This window comes from Lissotriton vulgaris, chromosome 10 (assembly GCF_964263255.1).
Source record: "Lissotriton vulgaris chromosome 10, aLisVul1.2, whole genome shotgun sequence".
Classification (NCBI taxonomy): domain Eukaryota; kingdom Metazoa; phylum Chordata; class Amphibia; order Caudata; family Salamandridae; genus Lissotriton; species Lissotriton vulgaris.
The window spans coordinates 605,114,375-605,120,374 of NC_141698.1; positions in this window are offsets into that span (position 1 = coordinate 605,114,375).

A 6,000-nucleotide genomic window follows, 5' to 3' on the forward strand; every position below is an offset into this window, starting at 1 on the left:
TAGGAAATGCCCAACGCGAGCATGCAACTAGCGCCAGGAAACGGAAATACACAACGCGAACACTGAAAACAAGATGGCCGCGCCCATGTACGACCGCATGGGTAACTTCGCAGTAGGTGCGCTGAAAAAGAACCAGCGAACACGTAAAGCGCCTCGCGAACACGCGGATTTTACGGACCACAAATTTGCAAATTTCGCCTATACTTAAAGATATATCCCTTTGGCACGGCTCCACTTGAATGGTACCTGTCCATACCATTTTGTTTACACCGGGGGACTAGACAGGGATGCCTCCTGTCCCCCCTATTATTCATTTTAGCAATGGACCCGCTAATCAGGCATTTCCAAGAGCGCCAATTGCATAGAGGGCTGCAGTTCCAAGCGGGCCCGCTTCTAGCTTCATTGTACACGGACGATACCATCCTTTATGTCCGAAAGCCTCACCTAAACTTGCCCCCCCTTATCAGTTTCGGTAGATTCTTGGGCCTGGGCATCAACTGGCATAAATCCACCATATTCCCGCTAAAGGAGAGCACAGTCAAATGGGATTGTAACTTCCCTCTGGAATGGTGCCAAGAAATATCTTGGCATTCATGTCCACCTAGACACCACTCAAATTATACGCTTAAACTATGGACAGACCTTCCAAAAACTGGAGGAACAGGTGGACAGATGACTGAGACTACCCTTGTCACTAGGTGGCATAGTGGCCATATTAAAAATGGTTGTGCTCCCCAAATTTTTATATCTCTTTAATAATATTCCAGTGCCCCTGTCGGACAGCTTCTTTTGCACTCTGCGGACACTCATGATCCGCCTGGTATGGGGTGATAAGGGGCCCGAGTTCGCTGTTCCACACTGACCCCGCAGTACGACAGAGGGGGTTTCAACGTCCCGGACCGCCAACTGTATTACTTGGTGGCTCAATGCCACTACGCACACGCTTGGTTTCACCCTGACGCTCGTATTCCGTTTCTAAGACCAGAGGTGGACCTAGTTCTCCCAGAAAAAAATTGAGCGAGGTGCTACCAGGGGGTTTTCCACGGGACAGACGAGACATCCAGGCAGTATCCACTACAGCTTGGGCGTGGGACAAGCTGAGAAAACGCATGGGGGCCACATTTCTATACTCCTCCACACTACCACTACCCAATGCTAGATGGTTCACACTCACAGGAGAAGGAATAATACAGCGTACATTGACTGCACTAGACATAGCAAAGATAGGTGATCTGTTCCCTGAGGGTCATGTTTTCGCCATAGATGATAACGATAGGTTCTCTGACTGCAGCTTTCTGACCCGATTCCTAATGAGCCGAGTGGAATCCGCCATGCACGCGGCGTTCCCCACATACCCTGTTAAACCAGTCTCGTTTTCTCCCTTTACTCTGGTTTTGGAGAGCCCTAGTGGAGCGCCTCATTTCCAAAATGTACAAGGCCTGCGCCCATCTGCTCCCTGTAGATGACTCAAAAATTAGACTAGAATTAAGTCCCTGCGCAGACACAAACCATGACACACGAAGCATTTGTCTGGGGTGACATGCATCGCTGTCTGGAGAAGCAAGCACTCTGTTAGCAGCTATCGGAATTGTACTCATTTTATCTAACTTTATTTTCTACTGCTAAACAACTCACTCGTGCGCACACGCTCCAGTGCTAGCGTGCTATAATTAAGCTTCTGCGTTTTATCATTACCGGATTTAAATTATAGTATAAGACCACGTACGCATTTACAATGCATGTTTACTTTGCTCTATTGCAAAAATAAATACCGGTAAACTAGGGTGGTCAGCTTAACTAATCGTCTGCGCAACTCTCATTAAATTTAAATTAATTTTTATTTAAGGTCATTATGTGGCTCCAGTGTGTGTTTGATAGGCGCTTTTTTCCCTTAATTAAACACAAAGCTTAACAAAATGCAAACGACACAGAGGGTTGTGGCCAGAGGGTGAATTCCACAGCTCCATAAAAGGCAGCCATTTGTTTCTTTTAAGTACAGTATCTTGCAAACTGTTCACACCTCTTGAAAGCAGCTTTGAGTGCCCCAGGAAGGACACCTGCATGTTAAGTAGCATGCAGGAGACAGCCCTATAAGGATGAGGAGTGAAACACAGTCTCTGTTTGTTGACCTGCCTAGCAAGAAGGTTGAAAAAGTTGATATAAACCTGTACTTCCAAAACGTAAACTTTTCCGTTTCATATTTCTACAAGGAGTATTACATTTAGGAAATCAACTGTAGATATTGTTGGCACTGCTTTCAATGACATTTGTATATTTAAGAGTACAAATGATTGTTTTAACTTTTCACAACTTTCATGTGCTAATTCCAAACCTATTAGCTTATACTACATAATATTTATAACATCTTCACATTTGGTAAATGGTGCCACTGTTTGTGTCTTCCTTTTATTTTCAAAAGACACACAATTGATGGACGGAATGCTGAACAAATCAAAGCATTCACCCCCAGTCAAGAGATCTGGGTTAAATCCATCATTCTTTTGCTCACCATGCCACCCTTTCTGCTCTCTGTTAGACTAGTTTTTTGTGCCTCTCTGGCCCCTGTTAGACTCGTTTTTTGTGCCCTTCTGCCCTCTGTTAGACTCGTTTTTTGTGCCTTTCTGCCCTCTGCATCAAAACATCACTCAGCGCTACCCCAGCATCACTCAGCACCACCACATTATCACTCAGCACCACCACAGTATCACTCAGCACCACCACAGCACCACCACATTATCACTCAGCGCCACCACAGCATCACTCAGCAGCGAATATATGATGTCAGACCGCAGACAAACATCCCGCATACCATCATACCGCAAATTTGATCCCGCAAGTACTATTAGGCCGCAAATAAAGAGAACGAATACTTTTTAAACGAATATGCCTTTAACACGCATGCCTTTACAACGAAAAGGCATGCATATTAAAGGTATGCTCGTCGTTAAAGTAGTTAAGGTAAGTAAGAGTACCCTACCCAACCCTACACTACACTGTAATGTAGTACCCCTGCACCACCCACCCTTGACACACAGTCCTTTTCCAACATTTACACTACCCAGCACGACCCCCCAACACTACCATAAAGCACTTTACTTCCCTACACATACACTACAACACTACCTTAATACACTACCCCCAGCATGACCCTACACAAACACTACAATACTACCCTAAACCACTACACCCCAGCATGACCCAACACTACACAAACACTACAACACTACCCTAAACTCTAAATCACTACACCCCAGCATGGCCCTACACTACACAAACACTACAACACTACCCTAAACTCTAAAACACTACCCCTACATGACCCTACACTACACAAAAACTACAACACTAACCTAAACCCTAAAACACTACCCCCAGCATGACCCTACACTACACAAACACTACAACACTACCCTAAACCCTAAAACACTACACCCCAGCATGACCCTACACTACACAAACACTACAACACTACCCTAAACCCTAAAACACTACCCCTGCATGACCCTACACTACAACACTACCCTAAACCCTATGACACTTCCCCCAGCATGAACCTACACTACAACACTACCCAAAACCCTAAAACACTACCCCCAGCATGACCCTACACTACACAAACACTACAACACTACCCTAAACCCTAAAACACTACCCCTGCATGACCCTATACTACAACACTACCCTAAACCCTATGGCACTTCCCCCAGCATGACCCTACACTACAACACTACCCAAAACCCTAAACCACTACCCCCAGCATGACCCTACACTACACAAACACTACAACACTACCCTAAACCCTAAAACACTACCCCCAGCATAACCCTACACTACAGAAACACTACAACACTTCCCTAAACCCTAAAACACTACCCCCAGCATGACCCTACACTACACAAACACTACAACACTACCCTAAACCCTAAAACACTACCCCTGCATGACCCTACACTACACAACACAAACACTACAACACTACCCTAAACCCTAAAACACTACCCCCAGCATGACCCTACACTACACAAACACTACAACACTACCCTAACCCCTATAACACTTTCCCCAGCACGACCCTACACTAAACAACCACCACAACTCTACACTACACTAACACAACACTACACTACACAATACCTACCCCAGCACGACCCCCACCCCTAAAAAATTAACCCAAACCCCCTTACCTCTCTCGTCATTGTGCTTTTCAAAACGCAAATGCATTTACCATACATGCCTTTACAACGTAATTCGTTGTAAAGGCATGCGTGATATGCGTGGTATGCGGCCTGAAAGTCTGCGGGATAAAAAATGCGGGATAATGGGTGCAAACCCTCAGCAGCACCCCAGTATCTTTCAGCACCACTCAGCATCACCACAGCATCACTCAGCACCACCACAGCATCACTCAGCACCACCACATTATCACTCAGCACCCCCACATTATCACTCAGCTCCACCCCAGCATCACTCAGCATCACCCCAGTATCACTCAGCACCACTCACGAAGCACCACCACAGCACCACTCAGCACCACCACATTATCACTCAGCACCACCACAGCACCACTCAGCACCACCACTCAGCACCAAAACAGCATCACTCAGCACCAAAACAGCATCACTCAGCACCACCACAGCATCACTCAGCACCACCACAGCACCACTCAGCACCACCACAGCATCACTCAGTGCCACCCCAGCATCACTCAGCACCACCACAGCACCACTCAGCGCCACCCCAGCATCACTCAGTGTCACCACAGCATCACTCAGTGCCACCACAGCATCACTCAGCGCCACCACAGCATCACTCATCACCACCACAGCATCACTCATCACCACCACAGCATCACTCATCACCACCACAGCACCACTCAGTACCACCATAGCATCACTCAGCACCACCACAGCATCACTCAGCACCACCACAGCATCACTCAGCACCACCATAGCATCACTCTGGAACACTACAGCATCACTCTGGAACACCACTGCATCACTATGCGCTACCACAGCATCATTATGCGCCACCACAGCATCACTCAGGGCCTCCACAGCATCACTCAGGCCCTCCATAGCATCACTCAGGGCCTCCACAGCATCACTCAGGGCCTCCACAGCATCACTCAGGGCCTCCACAGCATCACTCAGGGCCTCCACAGCATCAATCACGGCCTCCACAGCATCACTCACGGCCTCCACAGCATCACTCACGGCCTCCACAGCATCACTCACGGCCTCCACAGCATCACTCAGGGCCACCACAGCATCACTCAGGGCCACCACAACACCATTATGCGCTACCACAGCATCACTGAACGCCACAGCATCACTCGTCGCCACCACAACATCACTCCACACCATCACAGCATCAATCTGTGCAACCATTCAACAACAACAGGTTCAAATATGTTCTCTCAATGTTTCAAGCTTTATTACAAATGTCACAAAAATATGTTAATATTTCACTTCTGTTCTTGGATTTTCGTCACAATAAAATACACTGAACATAATCTTCACAAAAGTTATTTACAAAAGTTTAAGCTATTGCCATTATAAATTACAATCACTTTTATTTAAGTATTAATTAATTAAAAAAATTAAAAGCCATTGTTATTTGTAATATCAATACATCTAAGTCACGTAAATACAAAACATGTTGCAGTACAAATGCTATAGGTGTCACATTTGCGAAAGTTATAACTATTGGCATTGTAAATGACAAAGCTATTAATTTAGCTATTTTCAAAACCAACACATAAATAAACAAATTGGCATTTACAAGACCAATAGCTCAAACTTTCCTAATGCGAGACCTATTGCATTGCAAATGCTTGTTAACCTTCTCTCCCTTTTATCACCTCTAAGCTCTCCCAGCTGTCTCATCACGTGTCGTGGTGGACTAGCTAAGAAACGGACCGGAGTTTGTCTATCCCACTTAACTCTAACTTTTGTAGCAATACTCACAATGCCATTTTAGTGCAATTTTAATAGTTACACT